This window comes from Pangasianodon hypophthalmus, chromosome 13, assembly GCF_027358585.1.
Source record: "Pangasianodon hypophthalmus isolate fPanHyp1 chromosome 13, fPanHyp1.pri, whole genome shotgun sequence".
Lineage (NCBI taxonomy): Eukaryota > Metazoa > Chordata > Actinopteri > Siluriformes > Pangasiidae > Pangasianodon > Pangasianodon hypophthalmus.
The window spans coordinates 17,397,189-17,409,570 of NC_069722.1; the positions used below are offsets into that span (position 1 = coordinate 17,397,189).

The 12,382-nt window shown below is 44.4% G+C and overlaps 1 pseudogene; it reads left to right on the forward strand.

The window, feature by feature from the left end:
• Window positions 1-8,681: 8,681 nt before the first annotated feature.
• LOC128319943 (putative nuclease HARBI1) lies at window positions 8,682-10,079 on the forward strand (annotated as a pseudogene).
• Window positions 10,080-12,382: the final 2,303 nt, after the last annotated feature.

Consider the following 12,382-nt stretch of genomic DNA (forward strand, 5'->3'; position numbering starts at 1 on the left):
ATTTTATTACAGAAATAATTAAAAACGTTATATAAATTTTAATTATTCAAATTTTGATCATATTAAAAAAAATATTTTCATGTAAAAAAAAAAAGCCCTGCTCAAGAGACAAACAAAAATGCCACCACTGTATTACTCATTACAGAAGACACTCATAATGTATTGCCACAAGTATGGCTCAAAAGACTACATAATGATGGATTGATGTATGAGGACAGGGATGACATAGATTGGAACAGAAGACTAGAGATGAAGAGAAACCCAGCAGACAAAAGAAAGAGAAATGGAATGTTCAACACTATGGTGGCCCAGTGGATTTTCCTGTCCCCTGTTGACCAGAGACAGTGTAGAAGGTTTCAGGTAGCTCAATTTTAGTATGTATACAGGTACTGAGAAATACTCTCAAGTCTTAAATGTCTGCTTCAGACCAAAGTATTTCTTAATTAAAAGCTATGAGGAAAAATGTGTTACAAAAATTCTCTGAAAGAACAGCTCTAAAATCCTTAGCATATATGAAGCAGTCTGGGAAAACCTGTCAGATGTAACTGTGGCTGACTTCTGGCAGACAGCAAAAAATTGGAATTTACCAAAACTGGTACCTCAATTTTAAATAAAAATAAACGTTTCACCAAAGTGATGCAGAAATGCCTGTGCTTTCTTCCAACAGAGATCACATTATGTATATAAGGAGCCAGTTTTACAAATGTGGCTGTAAAAGCAGTCAGTCTGCTAAAAAAGTGTTTTAATTGTTAGCTTGATAGCTAGGTGTGCTTTTCCTTATGCAGTGAACATTGTGCTTTGGTTCCATGCAATAACAAAATGGGCATAACCCTAATAAGGGTATAAATACCATCTGTAAAATTATCTGTTAACACTGTAGAGATGCCAGCAGGCAAAGTTGAATGCTAATTTAAAAACAGGAAATTTATCCAAAGGATAAACTCACTCAATAAATAAGAGATTGTTACAGCACCAAAGTAATCAGTTGAATCGAGACTGAGATACTACTCTTTCTGATCATCTTTAAGTGTTACTAATGTTGTTTTTCCATAAGTAGACAGGGTTACAAATGTAGACATAGGTAGTACTCCAGATTTGCAGCTGTCATCTCTGTTGTCATCTCCTCTCTCTGAAAGAAAATATAATAAATGTTAATAAAAAGAAGACGTTTTGTGATGAAAAATCATTGCTAGTTGTGTGAAATGCCTGCTGAAATCTGAAGGCCATGTTTTTGAAGTAATTAAGTGATGATTAGAAATCCAAATACAGATTAGAAAAATGATGCAGCACACCAAATTTCAGCTCAATTGGACAATTGGACAGCTATTTGAACAGCTAATTGAACACCTGGAGAAACAGTTATTTGAAGCTAACTCTGCCACCAAAATTAACCGAAGAGCAATTTTCACTGTACACCTATTTTCCAAAACATATGCTTGCTTTTGTGTGCACAAACATGAAAAGTGCCCTGTAGTGGCCAATTTCATTGAAATTTGATCAAACAGCAGTGGGTCTGCACCCAAACCTACCATACAATTTTTATGACAATAGCTCTATGTTAACCCTGCCAAATGCCTCCTGAAATCTGACTGTCCAATGGTGGATATTTTTTAAAGTAATTAGGCCAATATTTTAACTTTTTTAACTGGCTCAGAAGTAATTGGACAATTGAATGATAAGCAGTTTAATGGCCAGATGTGGCCTGTTTCCTCCTTATTCCATGACTGTGATGGCCGGCTGGCACCCGCGCACAAAAGACACACAGCGCTCCTCACACGACTGCCGCCATGGTGCTGAACGGACTGCGCCGCTTCAGCACCCCCATTGTTTTGGACAGCCTGAGAGCACGTGGCTGCAAGGCAGAACGGAGAAACTCAACTCAGCTACCAGAATGTGTAAGGGAAAACATGGGACTAATTTCTCTTTCTCCCTAATAGAAGCTGATGCCAGCAAGAACGAAGAACCCCCACCTCTGTGGACCAACCTTCACTCTGCCTGAGAGCGTTTGCCATGCCTTCTGTGTCCCACCGCCACACTGCTGCTACCAGCTTGCTGCAGCCAGTTCCGGGACGCCCACGACTTCACCCCACTTCACCAGCCACCCCCACCTGCTTTCTTCACCATTCACTTAAATTAAGAGCACGTTTCCCTCACTCCTGCTTCCTGGTGTTCAGCCCTCCGGTGGTTTTGTGTAGCTACAGTGGTGGAGGATGCAGGCATGAACACAGACCATAGCACCATGATGGATACAGTCTGGCAACTACAGCAGCAGGCAATGACTCAGGAGCTGGCCCAAGGCCTCCAGGTCACCACCCAAGAGCTCCTGTAGCTGAGGAAAAGGCCGGCCGCCGCTGCAGTCGCCCTCCCCAACCACTGCTGAGAGACCCTGCGCCTCCTCACCAAGCTCACTAGTGACGAAGACGTTGAAGCCTACCTGCTCACGTTTGAGCGAATTGCCCAGCGGGAGAGCTGGCCCAAGGAGTGGGCCCATGCTCTCACTCCCTTCCTCTTGGGGGAAGCCCAGTTGGCCTACCACGCCCTTTCCCTTGATGAAGCTGCCCAGTATGACCTCTTAAAAAAGGAGATCCTCCTACACTGTGGCCTTTCCCTGACCAGTGTGGCAGAGAGTGGTATGGAGTTATAACCCTAAAGTCACCCCTCACGGTCAACTGGACATCCTGCTGCACACCAACAAAATGTGGTTACAACCTGAAATCCTCTCTGCCGCCAAGGTCATCGAGAGGGTGGCCATGGACTGTTCCCTGAGGGCTCTGATGCCTGAGGAGCAAAAGGCCCTTGGCATGCAGGGTGCCCACAACCCCCAAGATGCTGGAGGCACTGGAGCGTGTGGTGTCTACCTTAGACATCGGCAGGAGTGAGCGCTGAGAGTTCTCCCGGCCTCCACCAGCAAGATGCCTGGACCAGCAATCCCAAGGGGACGGGACACCTATCCACAACCGCTCTGCCTATGGAGTCCCCAGGGACGAGCCCATGCCTACCAAGCCAGACCTCGCTGCCAACTGACGTGCCTACTTCCTGGTATGCAGCCTACTTCGTGGTACGCGGGGGCCTCCTGTATTTCGAGACAGAGCACCGAGGCCAGCCCTGCGAGCTGCTGGAGGTTCCCCACAGCCAGACCCAGGCCCTCATGCACCTGGCCTCATGCACCTTCACATCCACTAGGGAGACATCTGGGGTCCTGCAACACCCTAGAGAAGTTAAAAGACTGGTTCCTCTGGCCCGGGATGGATGCTGTGGTCCGCGCATTCTGCCAGCAGTGCCCCCAGTGTCAGAGGCCTGTTTCAGTATCTCAAAGGCCTCTTTGGTATCCCGACTCCAGTGCACCCGGTCCGGCTGGCGTTTCCTAGTGAGATCTGAGAGGGGAGAGGCATCAAGGAGAAATGGAGCACAAATCCTTGATAATACCTGGCCAACCCCAAGAAGGCACATACCTCCCCAAGTCCTCTTTGCCCCCTCTTTGCTCCTCTTCGTATGGTGACCTCAAGGACTGCTGGACGTGGCCCAGGAGGCTTGGGAAGAGCAGCCTTCCCTCTACAGCTCCCTCGTCGAATATGTGCAAGAAATGCAAGAACGGATCAATTGAGTGATGCCCATTGTCCGGGAGCACAAGAAGGCTGCCCAGCAAGAACAGAGGAGGACCTACAACCATCCAGCCCAACCCACAGTGTTCCAGCCCGGAGACCAGGTCCTCTTCCTCCTTCCTGATGCCTCCTGTAAGTTTCTGGCTTACTGGCAGTGCCCGCTCATACACGCTCCTCAAGAAGGTGAGTCCCGTCAACTACTGCCTGCAGCAGCCAGGTAAGCACACAGACACGCCTGGTCCACCACAACATCAAAACCCCACCGGGAGTTGTGGTCTGGCAGCAGCCCTATCACGTCCCAGAGGCCCGCCATAAGGCGATCGAAGAGAAAGTCAGCCAGATGCTCAGCGATGACATCATCAAAGTGTCCACCGGCCCCTGGTCCAGCCTCATAGTCATGGTGCCCCAGCCCGACGGAAGCATCCGGCTGTGTAACAACTTCAGGTATCGGAATTCGACAGCTATCCCCTCCCTAAGGTCGACGACCTGGTGGAGCAGCTGGGGAGGGCCCGGTTTATTTCCACCCTAGACCTTACAAAGGGGTACTTGCAAGTAGCCCTGAGCCGAGAAGCAAAGCCGAAGACCGCATTTTCCACCTCCAGCAGGCATTTCAGCCTGTATGGGGCTCCAGCGACATTCCAGCAGCTCATGGACATCGTCCTGTGGCCCCACCGCCAATATGCCACCTACATTGATGATGTCATGATCCATTCCTTCACCTGGTCCAACTACCAACTACCATCTCAGGGAGGTCCTGGGCGAGCTCTGGAAGTCCTGGCTGACCACCAACCCCAAGAAATGCCACCTAGCGGAGGCACAGTACCTGGGGTATCGCATCGACAGGGGGCTTCTGATGCCACAAGAGAAGAAAGTGGATATTTTCTGGGATTACCCACACCCAACCACGAAGAAACAGGTACGTACCTTCTTGGGGTTGGCCAGGTATTATCAAGGATTTGTGCCTCTCCCCTCTCAGATCTCACTAGGAAACGCCAGCCGGACCGGGTGCACTGGAGTCGGGATACCAAAGAGGCCTTTGAGATACTGAAACAGGCACTGATATGCTCTCCTATCATGCGAAACCCCAACTTCAACCTCCCCTTCACAGTGCACATGTCAGAGACGGGACTGGGAGCTGTGTTGACCCAAACCTTTGAAGGGGAGGAGCACCCGGTCCTCTACGTGAGCCAAAAGCTTACTCCGCCGAGATGAAGTATGCTGCTGTGGAGAGGGAGGCCCTGGCCATCAAGTGGGCAGTGAAGTAGCTAAGGTCCTACCTGGCCGCCTGACCCTTCGCCCCTGCAGTGGATGGCCAAGGACGAAGACTCCAACGCCCAGGTAACACAATGGATTCTCTCCCTGCAGGACTTTAATTTCATGGTGCAACATAGAGCGGTTGCTCAGCATGGTAACGTGGATGGGCTTTCCCGTCGATTCTCCCTCTGGGCCCATCGCACGCCGGCAGTAGGCTCACAGCTGACAGGGAGGTACTGTGGTGGCGGGCAGGCAGCCTGCGCACAAAAGACACACATCACTCCGCACACAACTGCCACCATGGTGCTGAAGGGACAGCACCGGTTCAGCACCTCCGTTGTTTTGGACAGGCTGAAAGCGTGGGGCTGCAAGGTGGAGTGGAGAAACTCAAATTCACATATTCAAATTCACATATTTACAATATATTTTTTGAATCCATTTATTGCTGTAAAGCTGCTTTGTAACAATGTCCATTGTTAAAAGCACTATACAAATAAAATTGAATTGAATTGAACTTGGCTGACAGCCAATGATAGCGGCAGCAATTATCAACTTTCCAGCAGAAGCCTGGAGGGTATAAAAGGAGCCAGTGGCTGCTCTCAAGGTAGAATGGGTAACACAAACCATGGCACTGATTTCTCTCTCTCACCCTAATAGAAGCCGACGTCAGCGAGGACGAAGAACCCCGACCTCTGTGCGCCGACCTTCACCCTGCCTGAGCGTGTCCGCCGTGCCTTCTGTGTCACACCGCCCACTGCTGCTACCAGCTCGCCGTGGCCAGCTCTGGGAGGCCCACAACTTCACCCCACATCACCAGCCACCCTCACCTTCACCCCCACCTGCTTTCTGCACCATTCAGTAAAATAAAGAGCATGTTCCCCTCACTCCTGCCTCCTGGTGTCTGTGTTCAGCCCTCCAGTGGTCTTGTGTTGCTACAATGACAAATTAAGGAGATGAAAGGTATGGAGTTGATGCCAAGTGTTGAATTTGCATTTGGTAGCTGTTCATGGGAACTCTCACTATGTGGTTCAAAGAGGTGTCGATGCAAGTGAAAGAGGCCATCATTAGGCTGAAAAAACAAAATAGACATATCAGAGAGATAGCGGAATTCCTTCCTTGGTGAAGAAAAACCCCTTAACAACATCTAGCCAAGTCAAGAACACTCTTGAGGGGGTAGACGTATCATTATCAAAGTCTACAATCAAAAATGTAAATACAGATGGTTTATCTCAAGATGCAAACTACTGGTAACACTCAAGAATAGAAAGGCCAGATTAGACTTTGCTCTAAAAAAAAAAAAGCCTGACCAGTTCCGATGCAAGATTCTTGCACCAGAATAATGGGAAGAGAAGAGTATGGAGAAGGAAAGGAAGGGCTCATGATCCAAAGCAAACCACAACATCTGTCAAACATGTGGAGGCAGTGTTATAGCATGGGCATATATGGCTGCCAATGAAACTGGGTCGCTGGTGTTTATTGATAATGTGCCTGCTGAAGTAGCAGGATGAATTTGAAGTGTATAGAGTTGTATTTTCTGCTCAGATTCAGTCAAATGCTGCAAAACTGATAGGACACCGCTTCACAGTACAGATGGATAATGACCCAAAACATACCACGAAAGCAACCCAAGAGATTCTTAAGACAAAGAAATGGAATGGTCTTAAATGGCCAAGTCAGTCAACTGACCTCAACCAAATTGAGCCTGCTTTTTTCAGAATCGCAGAATTCTTTCCTTGCCAGCAAAAAAGGCAGCTGCAGTAAAGGCCTGGCAAAGCATCTCAAGGGAGAAACTGGTAATGTCCATGGGTTCCAGACTTCACGCAGTCATTGACTGCAAAGGATTTCCATCCGAGTATTAAAATAACCCTAATATTTATGATTATGTTAGTTTGTCCAATTACTTTTGAGCCTGTGAAAATGGAGGGACTATGTAAAAAATGGCTGGGTCCGTCTAAGGCCCCCCTAATAATTGGTACATTCTCACTCAACTTGGTCTCTGGGGGTGCTGTTCATGTTTTTACACTTAAAAACAAGCATATCTTTGTAAAATAATTTCACATATGTAAAGTGAATTTTCTTTTTTCCTGTTGTTTCCTTATCCCCTAAAAATGTGCCTTTTTGACAAGTTAGCTCTGCCCAATCAATTTTCAAATGCAAAACCTACAGTGAAATTTTTTTTTGCTACTTATTCCTTGGGTTCTCTGAGAACAAAAAGGCCCTTAGAACCATTTTTCTCTGCCACTTATTTTTTCTCTGCATAATTCCAAACTTGGTCAAAAGTTAGTATTCCCTCCTGCTACTCAGGTAAGCGAGAATGGCCTGATAAGCCTAATGGTGGCTCTATAGCACAGGGTTTACTTTTTGGTATGTATATCTCATGAACTATGTGTACAAACAAAATTCTTTTCCCCCTGATTTCTTAGGTTCTCAGAAAAATGCCCTCAAGGACCATGTAGCTATGTCCACTTAATTTTTTTTGCTAATTTGAGAACTAGTCCTAGGATTTTTAGCCCATCTTCACAAATTTGGTATTACACTACTCAGGACTGTGTGAATCTCAATAATTATCAAAAAACATGTTGACATTTGTAAACAACATGGCCACCATATGTCAATCAGTTCTAAGGTGGCAGAGCTGGTTCATTCAAACAATTGTAATTTATGATTGGTAATATGGATTTGAACCAAATTTGAAAGTCTTGTTCAGTACAAGATTCTGAGGATTCTGTCTGCTCAGTTTGGGGCATGGTCCTCCCCATGAAAGGAGGAAGAGTAAGGTTCAAATAGCTGTTACTTAGGAACTCTAAGTATGTATAAACTGAGATTGATGCAGATGCTGCCACAATCTGCTAATCTGTAACTATATACATAATTATCAGTTAATTATTTTAAAAATATGGCCAACTGCAATCAATCAGATTTTAGCAGACATTTCACAATGCTAATTTACTCAAACCGCTGAAACTTATGACCACTTGCATGGATTTGCATGAAACATGAAAGCCATGTACAGAACAAAATTGTGAGTTCTCATGCACAGTTTGGGGCATGAAAGGGGTCATACAAAAGGGGTAGAGCTGAGGTTAGATAACTGTTTCTCAGCAGCCATGAGTCCAGTCAAGCTGAAATTTGGTATGGTTCATCTATGTGCTGTAGTGGATGTTTGATGATGACATAATTACTTAACAGTTAGCCTGAAATTTGGTGTACTGCATTGAACTGCTAATCTGTAACTGGATTTTTAATCATCACCGAATTACTTCAAAAACATTCAGCCAGTTAGCTTTCAGCAGGCATTCACACAGAAAGCATTGAGCTAGCTAGCATACCATCATCATAAAATGTGATATCATAAATGCTATAAGTTTATCTATGGCTTAACAAGTTTAACAAGTCTTTTTATTGTTCTAGGTATCTTGGCAAGAACTGGTCACTGGGGGATGCTATTTGCAAGGAGTGCTTGGAGCCCGCAGATTGCGACAAAATTGCTTGTAACAAAAACATAAATACAATCAAGCTGTAACATGGTATACTGCATCTCTATGCTAATCTGCAAGTGGACCATTGATGATGACCTGGGGCCCGTTTCAGAAAGGAGGTTAAGTGAAAACTCTGAGTATGTTAACCCTTTCTTTTCAGAAACGGAGGTATCTCAAACCCGAGAAAGCAGGGTAAGTCAAGCCAGTTTCTGAAAGAGAGGTAACCTATACTCTGAGTCAGCTACCGTGGCAACTTACTCTGTGAACCTAACCTGGTCGGGAGCAGGTTTTCTTCATTAAACCCGGAGTTTCTTTCAGTCTCCTCCCCCTTTTTAAAGTGGAAGCGGTGTTTAAATACCTCATTCATTCTTTCGGTACATTCATTCATTGCACATATTTCCGTCTTGCAGACTGTCTAAAAAGTGAAAATGGCATGTCCTTTTGTAGAGGATCCTGTAGATGAGGAGGCTGCATTAATTCGCAGGGAGTTACATTTACGTCGGGAGAGGATTTTGAGGCCCCGAGTGGATTTTTTGTCATATCCTCATGCATTTTTATTTGAGCGGTACCATTTTTCTAGACAGTCAATTGAATATATCCATAATCTCATCCATCCTTACATCAGAAACATCAGCTATCGTGGCCGTGCTCAAAGCAGATGCTTTGTGTTGCTTTACGTTTCTTTGCAAACGGTAGTTTTCTGTATAACGTGGGGGATGCAGAGCACATTAGTAAGGCCACTGTATTCAGAACAGTAAGGAAAGTGTGCCTCGCTCTCAAACACTTTCTGTGGATTTTTGTGGTGTTTCCTGGGCACAAACCCCTGAGAGTCAAGAGGAGTTTCACAGGATTGCAGGTTAGTGGTGTAGAAATCATTTTATATGAGGCTACTCTGAAAAATGATGATCAGTTAATAACATGTTGCTGCGACCTCTGGAAGTAACCTAATAATTAGAATTCCCTTCAGGATTTCCAAATGTGGTTGGATGCATTGATGGCACACATATTCCCATCATTGCACCCTCTGAAAATGAAGCTGACTATGTCAACAGGAGGTCTATCCACAGTATTAATGTGAAGGTACACTGACTAACCTACTGTTTCTAATGGTCAAAGACTACATCACAATACTGTAACTCACATGTCTCATTCTTTGCACTGATCATATGTGATGCTGCACATATCATCACAAATGTGGAGGCCAAGTGGCCCGGCTCTGTTCATGACTCATGAATGTTTCGTGAGTCGACCCTGAGCAACAGACTGGAATGTGGTAAGTACATGTATGCCCTATACACTTATTTGTATGCACTACACACTTACAGGGGCACTTCTGCAGCACTAAAGCAATGTAAACTTTCTTACAGGGGAGATTGATGGCTTTCTGCTGGGAGATAGGGGTTACCCATGCCAACCAACATTAATAACCCCTTACCCAGAACCTGAACCAGGCCCCCAGCAGCACTTCAATGTGGCACACTGCAGGACGAGAGCCCGGGTGGAGATGACCATAGGCCTGTTGAAAGCACGTTTTCAGTGCCTACGTCACCTCAGGGTAACCCCTGAGAGGGCCTGCGACATTATTGCGGCATGTGTTGTTCTCCATAATATTGCCATAATTAGAGGGGAGCAACACCCTGCCCTACAAATACAAGACCCTGAGGAAGATCCCATCCACCCTGCAGATTTCCAGGATGGAAGGGTAGTCAGAGATATTATATGCCGCAATTTCTTCTCAGATTAATCAACAAGCACCTACAAAAGAAACAAAATGAATAAATACAAATCACAATAATTTATTTGGTCTTCTTTATTTCCTTCAAAGCAATCCTGTTGGCACGATGTGCAGTTAGCCCAGCTAGCTGAATAGCTGTGTCCAGAATGCTGTCTTTGAGCCATGTTACTGTAAGAACAAAGCCCCCGAGTTCATGCTGGGTAATGAACTGTAGTCTGAGGAATTCCAGTTTATTGTCGTGGGAGCGAACATTGAGAGGAGAATGGATGGTAGAGCCAGAAAGCTAGGGTTAGCCATTAGCCTAACATGGATGCCTGCTCGCTGTCTCCACTTCTGCTTCCTCGCACACCATTTCTGGTGCCCTCTATCCAGGCCGGGGGCATCAGGCAATCCCTGGTTTATGTAGCACCCTGTGGTCATGTAGTTCTTCTCAAAGTCCATTGTGTATTTCTCCTGAGCTTTATTTTCCAATGTTCAACAAAAGTTGGCAATGGTACTGTAGACGAATTAACCAGTGTTTCTGATGCACATCCATGATAAAAGGTCTCAATTTGGTATGGACTTCACATAAAATAGCACCATTCTGGACCCAAAGTGGCTGCTGCATGCTATCGTGCCACTATCTTGAGAAATCAGCAACGTATCACACAATTTCAGACAGTTCATACTTAAGTTTTGTGAGCAATCCTCACAAAACTTAAGTATGTTCATCGATGGACTTTTTATTGTTCTATATAACTTGACAAGAATTCACCACTGGGGCCATATTTGCTGAAGGTGACTGACCCCAATGATCGCAGTTTGAGGCTGTATTTATGTAACCCTACACTGTTTTTGTTTGTGTTCTTATTATTATTATTAATTTAGGCTGGAAGGTCAGCTCCTAGAACCATACAGTAAAAAGTTGTGATATATGGCACAGTGATTTGGCATAGTGCCATTAGTCATTTCACCAATTTTGGGCTTCGTCCCTCAATGCCTCTAGCCCATTGGGTCAAATTTTAAGGTACATTTTTGCTTATAATTTTTTAACCGTTTGATCTAGGAATGAATTTTTTCCCCATTAATCCTTGGCTGACATTCATGACAGACCCAATGACATCACTTTTACGTCATTACAAGTTTTTTGAAAAACCCTTTAAAAGTTTCACAGCCCATAATAATTTTTGTTCTTCACCAAATTTGGATGAGACCTCCACAAAAGCTATCAGAAAGCTCTAAATATTTGCCATTATGCATGGTCTGTAGAAAAAAAAAATCATTTTCATCACTGCTGTGAATTTCTTTGTGTGTGTGTGTTTACTAATATAAAATCTGGTGAAACCTTTGTAGGTGTAAAAAATATAATCATATGTACACACACTTAACATGGTTTGAACTTGTCTTGCAAGAGGAAATAAAAACTGAAACCATACCAAAATTACACAGTTAAGGTAACAATAAATCTCATATAGCATTGACAAGTGCTAAAAATTTGGCAAGAGCTTGCCAGTGAGCTAGAGCACTAATAACTAACATGGCACATCTGAGTCCTGTTGTCCCATATATTTTTATGTGACCTCCCTTGATATCTATCTCTCTCTCTCTCTCTCTCTCTCTCTCTCAGCACTGAGCTGTGTGGCTGTGAGCAGAGCAAAGACAGAACCAAGAAAAAGTAGTGAGTTAGCTGGAAAGCAGGAAAGTTATTTGTTTTGTACAAAAGTAATATGTTACCGACTGCCTTTGCCAAAAGCATGCAACCAAGTAAGCTGACATTCATACTCTGGGTCACCTGTGTTCTCTGGACAATGTTCTACTGACATTGGGCACCAATTATCAATCTTTTAGTAAAGTTGTGTGTAAATGTTTGAGTAAGCCAAACTAAACTAAAAATTTCAGCCAGTTTTTCAAACATTTCATAAACGCTGATTGTGTATGTTGATAAACGGCAATCACCCATAAATTACCAGGCATTTGCAAAGCACAGCTGATTTGCATTTAGTGATGCCAAGAGTTCTCCCAGTCCTCAAAACGATAGGCTTAGATTTGTGGAGGACATTGCAGCAACTCTAAGAGACATGAGTTAAGTAAATATGCCAAATAATCACTTCAAGATGCGAAAAGTGTGTGAAAATAAAGCTTGCTATGTAAGTTAATCAATTGGCTGAATCTCTCCCGTTTATGCCCGAAAACTTTGCTTTACAGAAACATAATGAGGTGCTGTATTAAAAGAATATACCATGGCAAATGGAACCAACTTAAAAGCCAATTTTCATCCTTCCAAAAAATAATAATAATAATACAAAAAACAACCCAGTCTCTAAATTTCTGCT